Below are 21,410 nucleotides of genomic sequence, written 5' to 3'. Positions count from 1 at the left end.
GGCAACTCCCTGTGATGAGATGTAGAGCCGTCAGTGCTATTTCAGGCACAGCTAATTGTGGGGGGTGGGACAAGACCCTACGTCTGGCTTTACCACGCGCAGTAAAATGCAGAAGCAGCACCAGCACAGGCTGGTCCCTCAGCGCTTCCCCAACCTCAGCCTGACTTGTCGCTTCAGGAGACCGCCCCTGATTGCCCCACGCATCTTTCCCCTTGTGAAAAAAGACCTTGGAGCTGCACCCAAAGCCTTTCCCCTGCCTCCCTCCGTGCCCCAGCACCCTCAAGCTAATGCTCGGGCCTCTCTGCTCATCCCAGTTGAAGTGGCAGCAGCAACAGCGGGAGGGAGCAGCACCTTCCAGACCCCCGCGATGGAACCACTCCCAGCTCAACTCCCATGCAACAGAGAACCAAAATTAGTCTGTCCTTTCTGTCACTGCTTTTGAGTGGGGTTTTTTTTCCCTATAGCTCTATGTTTCAAGTGTCAGCATTCTTAATCACTGTATGTTGGAGCAATTGCCCGTTCTTCAGAATCAATGTGCCCTTTCACGAGCGTAACGTTGACAGTTTCTTGACTAAAACCACCTGAGGTTTTTGTATAGCTAGTTGCAGAATACAGCCAGGAGGGACAGAAGTGAAGAGTACGTACATAAGGCTACATGAACCAGCCATGATGCTGATAATTTAAAAAACCAGGGCAATAACTCATGAATATTTACAGTCCACCGCTATATTGGTAATGGCGAAGGGTGTTTTGTTCAGCTGGTCGGTTTGTAACAAGCCTTGCGTAGGAGCTGGGGCTCTGCAGAACTTCAGGTACGTGGTGCCTCTGGGCCACGGGAATATGAAGCACAAAACCTCCTCTGGATACCAAATATGTCACGATGACTAAAGAAACTGCTGAGACAAAATGTTATCTGGTGAAACCCAGAGAATGGATTGACTCAAGTGCAAGGTTATTGTAGAAAAAGCACTGCTCTAGTGGTGGAAGAAATGATTGACAGGAGAATATAACGCTCAGGGTTAAACTGAGTGCAGTATCTTCCCAGAAGAGGTCACTTTCTCAGTTTGAAGGATGGAAGTTTTTGACATAATGTAAAAAAGTTGTGTAAAAATACAACTTCACTTCTTTTCAAAGGTAGCGGCGAAAGGTGACTGGTATTTTCCCAGTAGCAATCTTTATTTTCAGGTTGTTTTAAGCACTAAGGCAGTGCTGCCCTAGTGTTGTAGTAAGAAACATTTTTTTTTTCTGCTGAGCTTGTGACTACGGCATCCTTATTACAAGCATTTACCTTCAAATGAGTATCCATGTTGATGGACATGCCCGCGGTACCTCTTTCTGCTATTTGCCGTGTAAAAGCACAGCCGCCGTGTGTGCAATAGATACTGCGGTGTTTTCCTGGGTTGTCTCCATCAACAGGGACATCACCCTCTTTAAAACATCCCTTTCTTCAGCACGGAGGAGTTTAAGGCTCCGTTTGCCTCTGCTGGCACGCCAGTGCTGGGAGCTCTCTGCCGGCACTGCTGCGCAGCATCCCCAAGGGCCCTAGGTAAGCCAGTCGGTGCTAATGACATCATTCGGTAACATGTCTCTCACCGCCACTGGTGACAACAGTAACTCTTGGTGTGGAAACTTTGTTGAAAGATGTTAATTAATGTTGTCAGCAGGACTGTTCCCCAGGCGGCTCCAGGATGAGGAGCAGCGAGCAGGGCCCCTTTCACGCACCATGTAAAACTCCGTCAAGCCTAATGGGGACCACGGGGGTGCCCGCAGCAGGATAACAGGATGGAGCTGGCGGGTTTCGCCACCTCCCCAGCGTGGGGCTGGGCTATGGTCTTGCAAGCCTGCGTGTTGAGGCAGAAATATGGGAGCAATCCAAGAGAAAGCCACTCTGAGCCTGACCTTGAGAAACAACGGGCCGGAGCCAGGCAAGGAGCTCGCTGGAGCCGGAGAAATCCCAATCGCTGAGCCTGCTGCCAGCCAATGTTGTCTTCGGAGCCTGCAGGACTTTGTGTATGGGTTTTGGGTAAGCAGAGAAGATTCTAGCTGAATTTTTAAACAATTCTCTAACTTGCTGCATGTTTGGCGACTGCTCGGGCGACCCCGTTTCCCCTGTGTGATCTTCGAGTTTACGCGTAGCGGTTTTAAGCCCAGTGACTTCTAAAACTACCTGAATTAGCATAGGCACGTGGGGCTGTTTAACTGATCTAATCTAACGTGGGGGGAAAATCTCAGCCCTGAAGCATCACTTAATTTTTAGGTGTTTGAATTCCTTTATTATTATTGTAGATTTTGCCTGGAATTAAGTAGAGAGATGTTCCTGAATAGCAGAGAGACACCTCTGCTTTTGCATCTCATCACAGTAGCTGTTGAGAGAACTGTGTTGCATTCATTAAAATGTAAGAGAGAGCATCAGTAATGACAATTCAAGGATATTCAGAAATTCGAGGCACAAAAAAATCATGTTAAAAAGATTGATCTTGGTTTCTTTCCTTCTTCCTTTATTAACCTTCATGTTTGCAAGCGTTTCAACACAATAATGTTTTTAAATATAGTGTAGATTAAATACTTATATAGTCACAGGACTCCCAAATCTGGATTTTCAAGGAAAATCCCCACCAAATATAACAAGATTTATGATAAGGTACTGAGACCTGGCATCAGCTTACTAACTTAGTAAGCAAATAGATAAGTTGGATATTGGCCAGGGATTGCAGGAGATGAAACTTCATCTTTTGCAAAGAAGCAACATGAAGATTTTAATGATCCACTAAAATGACCTGTTTGATCAAGAACATGGCAGCATTGAACAGTGTTCCCAACACCCAGAAAATTATTATTTTCTGTTAATGAGGCTTTTACAAAATCTCTCAGCCATATTGGCCTGGTCGCTAGCCTTAAGACAGAGGCACCAGAGGCACTTGGCACTCCAAGATTGTTTTCTGCAGCCTGTTCCAAGAAAACCGCAGGAGTCGTGTTTTCCTTCCAAACAGAAGGAAGAACATTTAAGTCATCAGTCAGTTCTTTCCAAAATATTTTGACATTCATACTATTTCTTCCACTGCTCCGGAATCCTCCTGATAGTGACAGGACCAGCCCCAAGTTCCAAGGACAAACACCTTTGCTTTAGGGAAAGTTTATTTGTTGCTGGCTGTGAGTATCATTGGCCTCGACACACGGTTTGGGACACATGGTTTGGGACACATGATTTGAGACACATTTCATCCATTGCGTCTCAACTGGTCGCACCATTACTTTGGTCCATGTAATTAATAAATATCAATGCTTATATTTTCCATAGAAACTAGCTTAAAATGCAGTCTTTATTTTTTTTTTCTTCCCCTGTGCTTGGCTACTGCTGATATTCTTTCAGGTTCTGGCTGACCCTGTCAGATAAGAAATGGTGTCTGTTGGTCTATCCATCCTTCTCCTCTAAGTGACTACTTTGCTGCCTTCACTACAAAATTAACCTTATTGCTCTGGTGATAAGCACAGTGAGAAGCAGATTAGTTCGGCAACGTTATCTAATCATGGCTACTTCTGTTCAGCAGAGGGATACAGAAAATCCTCTCTCTAAGAAATCCTTCTCCTTTTTCTCTTCCACCGCCTCCAGTATATTTTTAGGATAAACCTTGAAGTATATAGCAAGTCTGCGAGTCAGGTCAAACAGGAAGGGAGATGGAGAGGGACTGTAGTACATTACAACATGTCTTTTTACCACAGCCTGATTTTGTTCGAATCATTCTTTCTTTTCCTGCTGTCTCTCGGGACTCTTCTTTTTATGCTTCATAACATTTTTTTTCTGAACTCTTATTTCTGAGCTATTTTTGACTTGTCTTCATTCCCTTATTTTATTATTCACATCCAGAATGCACACACACTCCAAAAAAAAAAAAAAAAGCCAACCCCCAAAAAACCCCCAACCAAAAAACCACCCCCACCCAACAAACAGGCTGCAACTACTCAAAGATTAGTAAATGCAAAGGCTTAAAAATCTTAAATGTAGCAATTTGGTTTTAGCATCCTTCTTCCTACATATTATTGCTGTCTTAATGCTTTGTACACATTTCTGTTCTTTCCCCAAAACTCCGGGCTCACTCATGAGGTGGGTGTTATTCATATAATAAAAAAAGCTACCTGACCTTCTGCTACATCATGTCATCAGGGACCACACGCTATTCACAGTGATCAGGCTCTTCCCTGAAGGGTGTCCCCTACCACCGCCAGCTGCCCATCCCGGCTGGCACGGTTCCCCCACCTTCCCAGACCCCCAACCAAATCCTCATCACGAGATCATTATTTCCTCCCTGGTGCTTCACCAGAAAGCTGGTTTGGGGACACAGCACCATCACATCAGCAACTGCAAGACCTGGGGAAGCTGCGAGAAGAGGAATTTCTCATAAGCTGAGCCACCTTCAGACACTTGGGCACCCTCCTCATGGCTGGAGGAATATGTCTCCCCTTGCCACCTGCAGCCCTAAACCTCTCTGCAGAACAGCACGTGTGGGTCCCTTCCTTTGTAAAGAACATTGCCAGAGGAACCAGCTGTTCCAGTTCAGCACCTTTTGATGAATCCAGCACAAACTGGAGGATAGCTGGAAACCAGGTTGTGCCTCCCGAGGCAGCTGCCTTACCCTTACAAGCTTAAGTCAATGGGATGGCTTGGCACCACCAAGATGGGGAAGTCTCTCTGCCCCCTGCCACCTGGTCCTCCCCTCTCTTACCAGGCTCTAGTACTTTTTGGAGCCAATTCAGTCTGCTAAAACAGGAGACCAAATTTACTTTTTCTGGGTTAGTCATCTGGAGGACAAGTGAGCTGTGATAGCTCAGGGACGTGGTTTGCAAGAGCTGGGGTCAAGTAAGAAGGCAGTCAGAGAGTATGGCCAGAAATGGGGTGAAAGTGGTGAAACAGACCTTGTCCATTTTTCTGGAGGCGGGTAATATGTTTAACTCACCCCAGGAAATAGCCAGGGGTCAGGCCCACACAATGCTCAGTCAGCACTGACCCAGCAGCAGGTCACTGTGGATAGAGGGACGATCTGAGTCCACACCGATCCCATCCCACCTGAGCACCCCCGTCGGATCGCTTCCTCTTCCTGTGTTGTGTTTGAGGCTTTAGCAATGCTTAAAACTGGTCCCTGCAGGCCAAATCAGTGTCTTCATGACCCCTTAGCTATGAATTGGATGCCTGCTAAATTTGGGTACACTCCAGAGCAGGTATCTGCCTGCATAGGGAAGTTTACCAGCAGAACAAGTTTGCTTGCTGAGGAGCAAAGGGCTTGAGACAGTGATGGGTTAGGTCTACTCAAAATTTCCTTCCTCAGTGCCCTCGTCCCCAGCAGCCTGCAGCGATGCACGACAGCCTGGGTGGCAGGGCAAGTCCTGTGCATCTCCACTGCTGCCTCACCAGCGTGGCCATAGGCCTCAGAGACCTGCAGGGGCACAGCACACGCCTACTGAGCACATGCTTTAAAACTAATTTTTTTTTTTAAATTTGAAATGGGACAAAGAGGGTGAATTTTCATGGGGAAGGAAAAGGGGCACATCCCAGACAGCTGCTGCCACCCCTTGCTCAGTTTGAGGCCCCTGTTTCAAAGCACAGGAAACGGAACAAACAGGCCCAAAGCCTGCCAAGCATTTTTAGCATAAAAAAACCAACCTGCTTTCCTCCACCTGCCTTCTCAGGGCATGGGCTGAAACTTTCAGCAGCACCACTTGAGGCAGGCCCCGCCATACAAAATGTCTGCCCAAATGGTCCAAATACGGCAAAGTCATCCGCAGCAGTGGGCAGGTGATTGCTCTCTCCTCCGGTCCAACACGAGCCTTTGGGAGCCTTAATAACAGGTGGCGCATCCCAGCTCAGAGCACATTTCTCAGGTTATCGGAGCAGAAAGCTCACTTGCCTTCCTGATGTTAGCACGTGTGACCTTACACCTCTCTTGATCTGCTCTGTGGCTGCTCTCGCTGGCTCTGCTTTTTATCTGTGCTTTCCAGTTTCACCAATGCCCTGCCTAAGCCCTGTCCGTGAACAAGCCCATTCCTCTGTTCATCTGATGTCGGATTACCTTTCTGATTTATGGTTCGGTTTGTTTCCAGGAGAGTGCACTTTTTGTAGTGTCTCCGTGCTGCTGCTGAGTAAGAGGTTGTGACATCTTTAATCTTCCCGCGTGAAGCCCTGCTGCACCCGGCTGTGCTTGGATGCCAGCGACTTCAAAGGGCATGCGTGCCAACCTGGCGGTACCATGGCTGCGGGGTATGGAAATTTGAGGGGAGATTTTTTTTTTTTTGCCTGTTGTGATCATTTAGGCATCCATCCTGCAAGCATTTATGCACACATGTATTTTTAATCATAAGAGCCCTACAGAATCCCATTTATCTCAGAAAGATTAAATCCTGTTTTGCTGCTGCCACGGCTGGATCTCGCAAAACGCCGTCGTACAGAGACGTGGCTCCCCTGGAGAGGCAGGCGTTTCATCCCCAGCTCTTTGCTCTCCTGGGGCTGTGTTTGGTGGGTGGCGGAGGGGAACACCGCTGGGCTCTGATCCTGAAGCTCGCAGCAGGGACCATTAGCTCTGTCTGTACTAATAGGGCTGCACGACTTCTGAACTGATGCTGGCTCTCCTCTACCCAAGCAGAAGAACCTGCCCACATCTATTCATGTAGACAGACCTCTGAAATGCCTGCTAGCTCCTCTAGGCTTCAGCATAATTGCTCTTACGCCCTGGAGCTCTTGCCATTGGGGATGGTTGAAGCAGAGCTAATATGCTGCCATCCGTCTCCAGCGTGTTGTTTCCTCTCCATCAAGAATGTCCTGGTGAGCAAGACGGCACTGTTTTGGGCCAGATCACTCAGTTTTGGGCCAGACTAGATATACAGTTTAACCAGAAAGCTAATCTGCTTCAGAAATAGGAATTCTGAGGCTGTAATTCTTCAAGGCGGGGTGAGAAATTTAATCCCTTACTTCTACCAAAACCAACACAAAAATCTTTCATCTTCTCCTTTCTTAAGATCTGCCAGTATAAACCTTCGTGTCCAACTCATTTTTTTTTTAAAGATTGCAGTTATATTTGCTTTAAAGAATATTTTCCTGGTTTAACAACTCTTCACACCCTGCACTGCAGAGCAGTCACCTAAGCGAAGGACGGTGACTGCCTTTCTACTAGGTGATGTTACCACCTAATGGCCACAATGGAAAGATGCTTTCACCTGGTAATTATTAGTAACGAGGCAGTGGCTGTAAGTTTAATACATATTAGCTGAATGTTATTTGGAGCTGGAGAGGATGTGACCAGGGTAATTGCACAGTGATGCTCTAGTGACACTGACCTCTTTCTCTCCCATGTGTGTCCAGGTTAGTGTTTAGCCATACAGGAGTGAGTAATACAGACAAACCTTTGAGGACTTCTTGTACCTTACAGAAATGGCATGAGCACAGTAATTAGCATATGATAGATCATGAAAGGCCACACAGTGGTATTAGATTATTTATTTTCACTCAAGTAATAACTGGGTTAGGAACATCTTTTTTTAAATGGCCATTTAAGCTTTTATTTTTCATGTCAGTTAATGTAGATGCAGGAACAGCGTGCAACGTGCAATATAACTTTGCTGTTGGTAATCACTTGTTAATCAGAGATGGTAAGATCATCGAATCACAGAATCATTTAGGTTGGAAAAGACCCTTAAGACCATCAAGTCCAACCATTAACCTAGCACGGTCAAGTCCACCACTAAACCATGTCGCTAAGCACCACATCTACGTGTCTTATAAATACCCACAGGGATGGTGACTCAACCACTTCCCTGGGCAGCAGGGATGAGATAAGAGCAGATTGGAGGCTTGCTGCTTTTTTTTTTTTTTTTTTCCAATGAATGGAAAACTGTGGGAGTACAGATCAGTCATACTTTTTTTGAAGCACACAGTACCCAATGTGGGAGCACATTTTTCAGAGACCTAGCCTGGCCCACCGCTGAGCAAATTCTAGGCACCTGGACAAGAATAATCCTGGTCCTGTTGGTTCAAATGCAACACTTGACCTGGAGTTTAGTAAAGTCAACACTTTTTACCCTTGAGTATTTCATATGAAATTTTTTGTCATAGGGTTTGGAGTGGCCATTTCATGAGAAATAGTGTTAAACTAAAAAAAAACCCCACAACAATATAACCAAATCACTGAATCGTTACAAAGCCACTAAATATGCCTACAGAAAAGCTTTTCCATAGTACTAATCTTACATGACTTATTAATTTATTTTGTACTTAAAACAAGCTATACTGAAATGTTTAGAGAGGAAGGAATGAAATAATACACAGAAGAAAGAAAAGTGAAATACACAACAGAAAGAAGAGAGAAATACATAGTGGAGAGAGGATGTTTTATTTGAAAAAAAGGAGCATATGTTGTAAGGTATATATTTTTGTAAAGAAGCCAAAACCTTCAAATCTCCACTACTTTCACCATTCCTATACAGTTCCCATCAAACCTACAGTCTCAATATGTGAAACAATCAATCAGTCTCCCCTAGCCAAGGAGAGATCCTGCTGCTCAAGGCACAGATTGATTTCCCTGCAAGCACACAGCCAACTCCAGGCTAGGCTGAAAAAGAAACATGATAAAACAAAGGCTGACAAAATACCTTCATTTTGGTTTCATTATGGACAAATTCCACCTCCTTTTATTTCATCAGAGGTTTTTCTCCCATATTCATGTCTGGTTTCCACTTAAACATCACATATTTTCATTTAAAAATAAAAAGTTGCACACAGAGAACTAAACTCTTATGTGTAAATAAACAATACAAACCAGGACTATTCAAAGATCTAAGCACATTCTTTGCATAGCAGTATATTGGAAAATGTATCTGCCTTTTCTCTTCCCAGGTAATGTGAGCAGCTTCAGGAATAAATTATCCAAAATGATCTGAGGCTGACTTTGTGACAAGAACAATTACAGTTATGAAACATGTATATTTTGTTCACTAATATTTGAATTCTGTGCACAGGCGATGCATGTGCAGATAGCAAAGCAGCCTCACTTCTGGAGTGCTTGTAACCTAATTGGATGTGTAATGGGCTCAGAGTCTAACTCCTGAGGAAAAATATCAGATGGGCATTTACAAGTACGTGGAAGGTATAAGACATTTTTCTTGGACAACACCGCAACAACTTTGGAAGGATTGTCTTGAACTATGTGGATCTTTCTTAATCAAGGAGAGATTTGTTTTTCTTGCTAAAGGGCAGTTTCTGTCACAAGTACTCTTCCTGATCCTGAAACATAAGTTTATACAGGGATGTCAGAGGATCTGAATTGTGCAGGTGGTCAGCCCAGAGTGATGCCTTCTAGCCTTAAAATCAATGCATCTCTCTCAGATGTGAAAGGAAGGAAAAGACAGGTGGTAGCGCAAAGTTTGTACATTTACAAATCCCCTGTTAAATTGACTGCTCCAAATTTGTACAAAAATGTCAGCCGAAGCCAACTTTCCTTCAACCCAACCGTTACCGTTTTCCCATCAATTGCACAGCAGTGGCTTCAGGCAATACCTGGAAAAGGATGACAGCTGATGACAGCACTACGAGGAGCAGAGGGGCTGCAGGTAAGCAGCAGGGCAGGCAAAGGGTGCTGGAGTAACAGATAGGAAAGACCAAGGGGCGAGAGCAGGACCCGATTCTGTAAGGCCTTGACAAATTACATTTACTCCCAGAAGTAAAAGACTTGTGCTTGTGCCTCCTGCTGAGGATGAAAGCTGCGTGGCCAGTGGTCAGAATATTGTCTACCAGCACAGCCGTCACAAAGCAGAGTAACAAAAAGACATGCATTTTCCTGTCGACGCATTGACACCTAGCCATCAGACTGGCTGACTGCCATGGGGATGGCCTGACATGAGGGCTTGTCCTTCCTATAACTGAAAATCCAGGTTTCATCCATGCTCTGTTAACTCTTCAGTTCCAAAGGCTTCAGCATCTTTTCTCAGAAACCACAAAAAAAAAAAATTTTAAAAAATCAGTATTTTCAGATGCCGTTGACACAGCCTTAAAGGCATCCCATCTGTGTCTATCATTGGAGAGCTTCTCATCTCCATATATCTACATTAATATTCACAGGGAATGAAGCCATATGAAACAAAAGGCACTGAGTATGAGACCTCTAAACGATACCCAAATGGATTTCTTACAGAGTGTCAGTGTGTTGCAACATCCAAATGAACATTCAGGAGAGAAGCCCCAGAAAATATCAGACTCCGCACAGTTTCTTTCAGACCACCCTTCTGTACATCAGTAAGTCTTGCCTATAGTAAGTCAAGCCAAACACAGCATGCAAACATTTCTATATTTCAGCCTGTGCTAAATAAATGGGGTTTTCCTATTGTTTTTTAATGATAGATGTTTCCCTTGAATCTTCATGCACTAACTAGCGTAGGTCATCCTACCGTTAGCTTCAAGTTCTGCGTGGCTGTGTGAATGCAGATGAATAAACTGCAATGTTCAAATATGCATGCAAGTGAACGGACCCCTGCATGCCACGTTTTTTTAAAACAGCGTCTATCCATCACTGTCTCTTGCACTTGTTAAGGGACAGGCAATGTTCTTCCATTCTACTCTTATATTAAGAATTGGCTAAAAGACAGCTAGATTTCTAAATTGTCCCGTGCCAGACTTATCCAGGTGAGCTCTCCTCTCCATTAGGCATTTGTTTGAGGCCAGGAATAGAGCTTGGCCTAAAAGATGACTTTGGCAGGTCTTGGTAAGAGTTCAGTTCAAAGAATTTAGAAGTTCGTGCCTGATTTAACCAGCAAACAGCAAACACAAAGCAGGCTGCCTTGCCCTGCCCACCAGCACAGCATTTTCCTGCCCAGCTGCGTTAGTCAGGGACGGGGTGAACTGTCACTTCTGATCATTTTGGTAAGTCAAGTCCAACCAGAGGGACGCTGCGGCTGGGCTGGGACACGCGTGCCCCGGGGGCACTGCCGCTACAACCGCATCGCTGTGCTGGCAAAGTGCGTCGTCTTCTGCAGATCTGGCTTAAGTCCTCGGGTTATCTGGACTACGAGCTGGTGAAAACCAGTCTTGGAGGGGGGTGCAACCCAGCCTTTACAAACATATTAACTGGTGATCAGATCGGAGGATTAGAAGTACACTGCGGCCACTGCCTTCACCTTGCTTTCAAGAGTCACAGTGAGGCTGAGCTACTGAATCGTCACGCTTGCTTTCGTTAAAAATACTTTCCCTTTATTCCCCAAACATGGCATTCGTAATTGCACCTATAAATTAATTTTCCATCCCTCTTGTGTAGCAGCATGAAAGACAAGTTTTGAAATATAATCTGATGAATCTACAAAAGTACATAAACCATAACGCATCTGTGCTATGAACTGCAGCTTTCATTAAAGTAATGATTTTTTTAGTTGTTTCCTCACTGGTCGGCTGCAATAAAGAAAATATTAAGAAACAAACAACAGCATTACCGGAGACTCTGCTAATATTCCTCTGTGTCGAGTCACTGTCCTTTGCTCTTAATATTTTTAGCCATTTCCTCCGCTACAGAGTGTGCATTCATACCCCCATGCACACACACACGCGCGCGCGCGTGCAGACGGACAAAGAGCATCCTTCCAGCAAGGAAAACACCCTGCATGAGGCTACAGACTGCTGAAGGCTAAAACATTTCTTTACAACACCCCGCAGTTATTGTCAGGGCAGGAGTAAGACAGCACAATATTTTTTCTAAAGAACGCTGACATGTTTTTTGACATTCCTCCCCTTCCTCCAGAAAACAAATATTTTATCAGTTTACCTTTAAAATAATACGCTTCCTGTCTCCTTCCCAAATGCCTGGCCAGAAGAAATGACCTTTCCTGCCACAGAACAAGTTTCTCTTTATTTCAGCATGCCTTGCCTCCTGCAAGCAGGGCAAGAAGCGACCACGGCTGTGAGCGCAGGAGCCACGGGACTGCCGGGGATGCCGGGCGTGAAAGGCGCGTTTATTCTGCCTCTCCCAAATCCCAGCCCTGCGGCTGCAGGCGTCTGCCGAGCGCTCCCCGGACCAAGTGTGGAGAATCACATTTCTGCTTCATCAGGCCGACTGCCTGGAGAAAGATGATTGCAAGCAGATGTACCCATGTTCTCATGTGAAAGGAATTTGGGCTTTTGTGTCGGTTGTACGATGAGTGACCCGCACCCGGGACTATTTCAGTGCTCTTTAATTTCTTGCAGGTGCTGGGAGCCAGTATCCACTGGTGCAGCAGAGCTGAGACCCAGCATGCAGGAGGTGCGTGGAGGGACGGCACACCTAGGCTCAGCAGCAGGGCCAGAGGGAGAAGGCATGACCTGCAGGCTCACCTTACTCCAGGAAATAAGGCTCCATCTTCTGAAGACCCGTACTCCTGGTAAATGCCAGCCGTGCTCAAAACCTCGCAAGGCTGGAGCAGCAAAACTATGTTTTACTCCAGACACAGTGGGTTTTACCTCTTCTTATGGATAATCCAGGAGGAATAAGCAGAATGGTCATCAGTAATATCAAAATAATTTCTCTGAATCTGTAACTACTCAGGGACAGACAACGAGCGTGGCAGCTGCGTACTGAAAAGGTCTGGTTTGCAATGGGACATCCCAGTAACGTTGCAAATGGCCTAAAGAAATCACAATCGGTTTAAAGAAACTTTTGATGTAGTTACAGCTATATTTGGGAGGCACATTATGTATTTTTAGTGCCGGAACAGCTAAGACAAGATACATATGTATGTATGTACCCATTGGATCATACCTCGGGATGCCTGGCCACATATGGGTGAATATTTGTGGCCATGGCACGTATCTGGACATATAGTGGTGAAGCAGCTGCATGCAGTCCATAACATTCTCCATGCAGGGCTCACCTAAAAGCAACCAGCCACACACCCACATTGATGTAGGAGTACTGAGAAGCGAGGCTGTATTTACTGCCACCACTTCGAAGCAACAAGATCATGCAGACCTCAAAAATACTGCTATACCACTACTGCGGCTTGCTGTTTGCTGTGCAAAACCCAATCCACCTAGTGCAGGCATTCCTAAAGGAACAGGACCTGGAAACTTCCAAAAGCTTTTTTTTTTTTTCTTTAGTGACACCACAGGAAACGTCAGTGCTCACTTGAAGCGATCTGCCCTCTTAGAAAACTAAAATTTAGGTTCAAGTCTGGTCCCTGAGGCTCCAGTGGAGTGAACATTTTTTAACAGCAGAGCTGAGTTAAGCAATTCCTGCCCTGCTTCTTCCCACACTGTGGTGTCTGCCCACACAGCTCTTCATACAGCCATGCAGTGATCCAGATCAGGCAAGTGGCTTTGGCTGCGAGTACTCCAAGGAAAAAGAGAAACAACCTCCCCATCACCTCACCTGATCATCCTGATCCACCCTGTCACTGACTGAACGACCTGCAACACAGCAGACAGGAGGGCACCAGGCAGGGATGAAGACCAAGTTAGATGAGATTGAGCCACCCTGATGGCTCAGCACCATGAACACCCTCTCTTCTCCTTTCATCCCCTCCAGGAGCTGCTCTCATTGCTTACGCCACCTTGGCTCCAGCAGCGCATCTCTTCACCCAGCCAGTTTAGCTCACTAAGCCGGCAGAAGACTACCACACTAACAACGGAGGCGGGCTGCTCTCCTAGCTGGCTTCGCGAGCCAAGCACAGCGATCAGCCCAACAAGCGTATGACATGGGACCAGGGAGGACGTGGAAACGGGCAGCTGACCTCAAGCGATGGGGCTCTCTGTTGAACAGCAGCGAGGGGTGAGATTGTTCCAGCTGCCTGGCAGAACATTATCCTGAGCAAAAGAGGCGACTTGGGAAGCATTGCAGTGTAGCTGCGGTGGCTAATGACAGTGAAATCAGACAGGAGTCATCCCTGATTTAATTGGGGGGTGGCAGCAGCCAGACACTTTGTGATAAGGGCTATACAGACACATATGGAAGCACCATGCTTCCTGCTGATTAGTATTCCTTAAGAAGCTCTCATGGCTCTGCTGCCTGGTTTGCAGGAGAACGAAGAAGCCTCTGCAGAGATATCTGCTCAAAGGCCACTTGAGGCCAGCCTCTCCAGTGTTTTGTCCTGCAAGGGCTGTACAGTCCCTGGCCCTCTGTCCTGCTCGAAGGTCTTGTCCCTTGTGAGTCATTTCCGTGCAGTAGGTGAAAGGCTGCCAACCAGAGCAGTTTTGGGAGGGAAATCCAGTCCTCAGGAGGCTTTTGGGCTGGGAGGAGGAGAGACAGATCTGCCACTGATATCAGCCTTACAGCAATGGGAACAAAAAAGGACTGCAGTGGCTTGGTTGCTTTTTATCGTATTGCTAACTCCGACCTTTTCAGCAAAAAGATAGTGCATGTTCCCAAGCGCTAATCTTCACACCGGTTTGTGTCTGCTCTGCACTGCATGCACTTGCTGGGTCTTTAGAGACTGAAGCACGTGCGAAGGGCTCGCTCTCGTGGCGCCTTACAGCAGCGTGCACAGAGGTGCTCCAGTGTGGCCCCACAGCTTCATACGACTCTCCTCCACCGCACGCACCCAACTCGTAGTGCCCTGACCCTAACTGCCCGGGCACCACAGCGCAGGGGATGCTGAGGGCACCCAGCCCTGTGCCGTAGGTCCTTACGGATAACTAGTTGTACTGATGTGCCTGAAGGCCACTCCTAGGGGGGCTTCGCTGCTCCCTTCTCCTGGCCATCGTGTCCCCCGGCACTCTCCCCCAGCCAGAAGAGCCTGATGGTGCCTGGGGGTGCCATGGCCAGGGGGGCAGTGGGCGACTTGCAGGGGCAGCTACGTTGCAAAGACACCGCAGCGAAGCTCACGAGTGAGAGCCATCCCGGCGTACGGCCCGAGCCAGGCGCCTTCCACGGGCTGCGTTTCCCTGCCTGAACATTTGGCACATGGATCATTATCACAAGTCACGTATCAGACAGAAACCTAATTCCCTGCGTAGAGACTTTCCTGCGTCGGTCCAGCATCCAGGAGAACAGCTCTTAAGCAATACCTCAATTCAGAGGTACAAATCTACAACTAGTTGCCTAGTTTTGGGGGTTTTTTTAATAACTAACAAAATAAGGATTATGAAAACAGTCATGAGACAAACCAAGTAAGACTGGGTGAGAATTTTGCCTCGGTAGATAGCTTTGTGTTATTAAATCAGTAACTGGAGCAGAAAGCTACTCCTAGACAGATGCAAAGCGGGGGGGGGAAGGAATGGGGGTTGATGAGTCATTAGTCTGAATTACTGGAAAATGGGCAGCAAACTGACAGGTAGCTTCCAGCAAATTTCTACGTAAAGGTTTAGCAGAACCTTCACAACCAAAGCTTTGAAAGAAATTAGGAATTTCATTGCTGATCACTAAGAAAAGCTTAGACATTAGCCCGAGGAAGCTTAAATGTTTAGAAATGATGCGACTGTGATGGGGAAATGGCAGCAGAAGGTGGCTGCTTTTAGCACCAGGGGAGATGGACAAGACGGGAAAGAATGCAAATCCTGTTCATGAAGATATTTTATTTCAGATTTCTTGACCCATATTATTTAAATAGCACGTCAGCCCAAATCAGAAAGAGAGACAGTTTCTTTTTTTACATTTGTGATTCTGCTTCATGTTGCCTGTAATAGCAGTAAACAAATCCTGCAGTTGCTGAGCTATACAGTAACTAAACTAGCTATTTTGGGGAAATTCTTCCTGTTCTTCTACGGACTCTGCCTCTTTTGGCTGCTCCTCCTGCTTCCTCACATTCCAGCCACAGCTCTGTTTACACGGCTGTATTTCACAGTACCAGTAACTCAGACTGGAACACATTTATACCTCTCTCCCCTACGCTAATGGACCACGCTATGAATGGCCCCTTCTGTGAGGACACGCGCGAGCTCTCAGAGCTGAGCAGTGTTTTGTTGAAGGCATCGGCACACAGGTACCCTGCTGCCAGCTTTATTCCATAAATAACTACAGTGGCATTTTTTCTGGGGGGGAGAAAAAGCCCACAACACCCTCCCCACCCCCCGACCCAGTTAAATGAGAGAATTCCATCAAAATCCTCCTCCCCTTCAGACTTCAATACTTGTCTAAAGCGGATGGCCCCATAAATAATACATCCTAGGAAACCTGATCAGCCACCTCTGGGATACGCTTGAGCTCCTGTCTCTCATAATATCATCACTAGATTAGCTCTGGGAATTCTTTTAATTTAATCCTTTTAACAGGTCATGTGCGCAAGAAGTGGTGACTGAGAAAATTAGATGCTTTTGGTTGGGCTAAACAGTGGCTAGTTTGGAGCTGGCAGGTCCCCGCTCGCTGCTTTTGGGGGCTTTCACCACTGTGCTCAGCTGCTGAGCCCTCACTGCCTGAGCCTGAGGTGAGAGAGCTCAGGACTGATGTAGCTGAACATGGGGAGGCCATGGGAAAGAGGGGCCAGGGGACAGAGTGTCTGAGCAGCACCGTCACACGCAGCCAGAGCGTTCAGCAGGGAAAACCATCCTTTGAGCAGTGAGGTGCCTGCTGCCTTCTCCGGGAGTGGAACATGTCATATTTATGTTAGGATGCGACACAGAAATCTATAAATTCCATTTTCTTTGTCTTTAGTACCCCTTACTTTTTCAAATTACTGGATTTTAACAGGTGCTCAGAGAGGTCCCACAGGATTTATTCTCACCCTCACCCAGCCTTACTCCAGGCACATGGGCAGAAATGCCAAGTACCAGTGATGAGGTGGGTCCTTCTTAGAGTTACCCCAGTGGTGACACCAGCCTCAGGGCTTCCCATCCTCCCCCTCCTTCTCCTCTCCCTCCCCTGCTACAGCCTGAGCTCCATGCACGTTGGCAACTTTGGCACCAGGGCAGTCCTGGCTTGGCCGGTCCGGTCCTTTGCAAGCTGAATTTCATCTCCCCAACCTCCATTCTGCTGAGAAATGTGTTTACAGCACTGCTCTGTGAACAGCTTCACCAAAATGACCCCAGCTGGAAAAAAACCCAACCCTTTCTCAAAGCAAAGCAAGCAAAGAAAAACCTCCATTTCCTATTGTTAAGCTGGAGCTCCCCAAGACCTGGGTGCACAGAGCTGCCGCACAGTTTTAGCCGCACAATTCAGGCAGCAGCAGCAAACTGCGACGTAGAGGATGGAGAAATGGGACTCTTCTGAGTGATCTCCCTGCCAAGGAAATTGCATTGCAGATCTACACCCTGACACTGCACAGCAGCTTATGCTTCTACCATGAGAACCACAAACCCCCAATCTTGCCCTACCACTTGCTCCCTCTCTCCTGGTTCCTCCCAGGCACCAGGGAAAGGACGCAGCTGAAGCCCTGGCCGGGTTTGCGCTACCTTCCTTCGTTGCACGCCTCTGCAAGGATGGATGTGCGGGATGAAGCCGGGGGACGAAGCGCGTCCGTAGGTACGGGGAGAGAGGTGAGCGCAGGGATTGCTCTTTGTGCCTCCATGTCTGCGGAGCCACAGCCTGGTCCCTGCGGTCGCACAGGCTGCAGCGGGCAAGCTCAAAGACCCGTTTCCAAAAGGTTTGGACTTGTCTCTGTTTCTTTAAAAAATGGGACCGGAAAAGAAAAGCTGGGCTTGAGTCCTTATCTGGAAATGCCTGCAGGGTGCAAATATTTTAAAGTAGCACTGCTGAAACAGAATGGCTTTTAAATCATAACAAATCATATCTTGCATTTCTGTAATGCCTTTCATCCTATGTTCTCTTCACAAACATAAACACATGAAGTTCAACAACACATCTGGCAAAGTATTGTGCTGTGTGGGAGCTTTCACATCCCAGCTGGGTAGATGAGCAGACATGTGGGGTCGGTAGTGACCCTCCACCCCGCATCAGACAGGATATCTGCGGCAGAAGTTGGAACGTGACCAAGATCTTCTGACCACCAGCCTTATGCTCAAGTTGGGAGATATCTTTCCCTGGTAGCCCTGCGGATCTATTTGTCAAGACACGAGTTCCAGAAAATAAAATTTTGAGAGGAACACACTGCAGGGGACAAAGCAAACTCAACTTTTCGAGCTATCTTTTTCGAGCTATTCAGTGTCTATCCAATGCAGAGATGTCACCCCATTTAGGTTTCTGTCTCCTGCATGGCCGGTTGGTATCCTACTGGAAAGCGATTATCAAGAGACACATTTACTGTGTGGCGAATCAGAATTTGTTATTATCACCACCCCATTAATTTCCACACACATCTGCTGGAGTACTTGTTTCTGCCTGTGTCTCACATTTATCTTCATCTAATCCACTTTTTACTGCCCTTGTCTTAGTGCCAGCAACTATCATGAGGCACTGTAAACACTTCTTAGTTAACCATTTGCGATCGCCAGCTCTTCAGACACCATGTTATGCTAGTTGTTGGAGTGTAACAAGTTTAAGTTCTGCCGTATCATGATTATTTAACTACGCTATGAAGTAAGTCACACGCAAGCACCCTGAGCTGGTCCCAGCCCCCCAGGGGCAGGGGGGGAGAGGAAGTTTGGGATTTTCAAAGAGGTCCAGGAACTAAGGAGCCTGGGGGTTCCTCCTGGATGTCAGTGGGGCTGGGCTGCCCTCAGCCCGTGCCAGCTTCTTCTGGAAAGCTCAGCCTAAATGCTTTGATAAGCAAATAAGTCAAGAGATTTTGCACATCCTAAGCCTTCTTCAGGTCCAACACCAGCCCAAACGTGCCCCGGCAGCCCCCACCCCGCTGGCTGCTGCTGCCCCTCTGATGCAGCAGGAAGGTGGGATGCTGCTGGCTGATACGCAACCTCAGCCTCGGCAGCCTTTCATCTCATGTCTTTAGGCCACTGTCCAAATAGGACACGTCCCCAGCAAAGGGGAAATGTTGCTGAAAAGACAACACCTCCTGCTCACAGACATGCCGGCTTCCTATCCGCGCCTGCTGCCTACAGGACACCTCAGGTTAAAATGTTTTCTGCTGAATCAAAAAGAATTTCTCCCATACTACTTGACAGCCTCTTTTCCTCTGTCAAATTTAATTAACTTCCCCTAATTAAAGGGCTGCAGCCAGGCTCAGCAGGAAAACGGAGGAGCTCAGTCCTCTACCAACAGCTTTTCATTTCTGCTCAGCATTCAGGCAGCTGAAGGAGAGGAAGCCCACACTGACCCCCTCCAGGGCACAGCATCGCTTTGGGCACCTCCTCTTTGGAGACACGAGCAAATCCTGGGCTCCAGCAGCCGAGGAGGCTGCCCTGCTGCCAGGCAGGGGTGGGCAGCAGGAGGTGGTACATCCCAGGGCCTGTGGGACACCACAATAGCAGGTGGTCTATGCTCAGCATGGTGGACAACAGCAGATGTTACCCAAAGGTTTCTTCTAATCTAATTCCAATTCTGGTAATGGGCTAAACGAAATGTAAAAGAGGTCTCGATACCATCTCCCAGCACCAAATGACTCCCTTGGTGTGCTGTGATCTGCCCTGTTCAGATTTATTGTGCCCAGTTGGAGTTACATTTCTTCTTTCTGCCTCTGTCTGAAATACATATCTAGTAGTCATACATTGACAGGACAAGAATATCCCTCCAGAGCCCCTCGGGTAACTGCAGAGAGCCTGCAAGCAGGGAGGTTCGTTGCACTAATGGCTTTAGCAGCACATGCTAGCACTACCCAGCCACAGAATGGTCCATGGAGCGAGGAGACAACAAACAGGGGAATCATCATATTTTCATCTGTACAGCCATAAACAGCAGTGCAAATACGCATGTGTCCACACCAGAAGCTCCTCTGTCCCAGTTTCCCCTCTGCACCTGATCCCTTGTGGCTTGCTCCCTCTTGTCTACTCATCCCTCCATGACTTTGTACAGATTATGGGAAACTGATTTTAATAGAGCAGCATTTTGTAAAGGGCATGTGTTATCATAACCTGATAGAGCTGCCTAGTGTAGTCATGGATGGAGCCCTCTTCCTCTCCTGTTCAGGCACTCCAACATCCCATTAACTTTAGCAATAGGAAATTACATCTTGTGTCAAGGTTGAATTCATTTGACTTCAGTTTCTACCCACCAGATCTTGTTATCCCCTTGTCTGCAACATTATACCACCCCACCATTCCCTTATCAGAGAGATTTTTCTGTGCATCAGAAGGTAAGTCACTGCTCAGCTTCCTCCTCGGTAAGAAAGCCAGTCTGTCTACCTGAAGTCACACCTGGGAAGGCTTGGTCTCCAGGCTGAGGGTCACCCTGAATGTCCTCCTGTGGAGTCTCACCAGTATTTCCTCATCCTCAGGACCCCAGAACTGGGAATCTCACTCTAGAAGTGGTCTTGCCCATGCTGTATAGAGGCATGGCCGTGTGCCTGCTTCTGCTTGATGCCCCTCTTCTTGTGCAGTATTGCCCTGGGAAGTCATGTCGATGAAGTTATTCATAGCCACTCTCACAGCCTTCTAGAGACAGACTCTCCTGTCTTACAGGTACTCTTTATTTTTTCCAAGCTGTAATTTGCCTCTATTTTAGAAATACTTAAACATGTTTTGGATGGTGATTATTAACCAGACATTATTCTTTCTCAGTAACCTCTCATTATCACCATAGATTCGTCCACTAACTTTCCCACAATATATTCTGTTTTACAGCACATGTTGATTGTAACAGTTAATGATTTAAATATTAGATGAAATTTTGCTGGTTAAAATTCTTGAATTTTTTTCCCCACAGGTCTTCTTGGCTATAGTTAAATATGGGTCTCCTCTTCTTCGAATCTCTTTCTGGTGGTGGCTTGGACGATAATGCTAGTTGTCATAATGATGCTCCACACTTTTATAGTGCAGAAGGCAAGACTGTTGATCTCCATGCCATAGGTAAATCCCAGCAGCTTATTTAGAAGCAATTTAACCTCTAAAGTTAAAGTTTAATTACTAAAGTACCTGAACATTTACCAGGTTAATTAGACAGGATCAGCAAAATCTCATTCAGATGTAGTGGTTTCCTTATTTCCATTTAGATATGGATCTATTTCGGCTTCAGTGGAATCTGCTGTGAACCTTCATATCCAAGTCAGCAAAAATGCCTGCAGCCTTTTTTCTTTTCTCACTTGCATTTCTTTTTCTTGCCAATTTTTGTCAGTGTTGATTACATAGTGGTACTCTGCTTCACTCCAAATGCGTAGTCCTATCTGAAACTCACTGAAGATGATGAAAGCCCTTCCACTGGTCTCAGAAGGCCCTACCTGAGGCTCATAATTGATGCGTTACCTCAGCTGTAAGCATCTGAAGTACGTAAAGAATATAATCTCTTTCTATCATGTCATCTTTTTGTTCCTTTTTTTCAAACATGCCATACAAGCTGTTAATGGAGCAAATGACATAGAAACATAATCTGTATTCCTGCAGGTTTTGTGTCTGTGCTTGCTGCTTATTCCTTATCACCCAAAGCGATAAAACCGTGTTGGTGATACCATAATTGAGTTTAGCGGAAGTGATTTAT

General features: G+C 46.6%; 1 protein-coding gene across 2 annotated transcripts in view; it reads right to left on the bottom strand.

Annotated features, from left to right (window-relative positions):
• The window catches only part of ECRG4 (ECRG4 augurin precursor), a 59,034-nt gene that overhangs the window by 6,950 nt on the left and 30,674 nt on the right, over nt 1–21,410 (bottom strand). The window contains exon 1 of one of the 2 annotated variants that reach the window (XM_075739023.1): nt 11,790–12,050. The exons of the other annotated variant lie outside the window; for it this stretch is intronic. The gene's annotated coding sequence lies outside the window, so the exon portion shown is untranslated. Of the gene's footprint in view, nt 1–11,789; nt 12,051–21,410 lie in introns of those variants that run through there. 2 annotated transcript variants of the gene reach the window in all.

Source organism: Balearica regulorum, chromosome 1 (assembly GCF_011004875.1).
Source record: "Balearica regulorum gibbericeps isolate bBalReg1 chromosome 1, bBalReg1.pri, whole genome shotgun sequence".
NCBI lineage: Eukaryota > Metazoa > Chordata > Aves > Gruiformes > Gruidae > Balearica > Balearica regulorum.
This window is presented reverse-complemented; position numbering and strand designations above follow the sequence as displayed.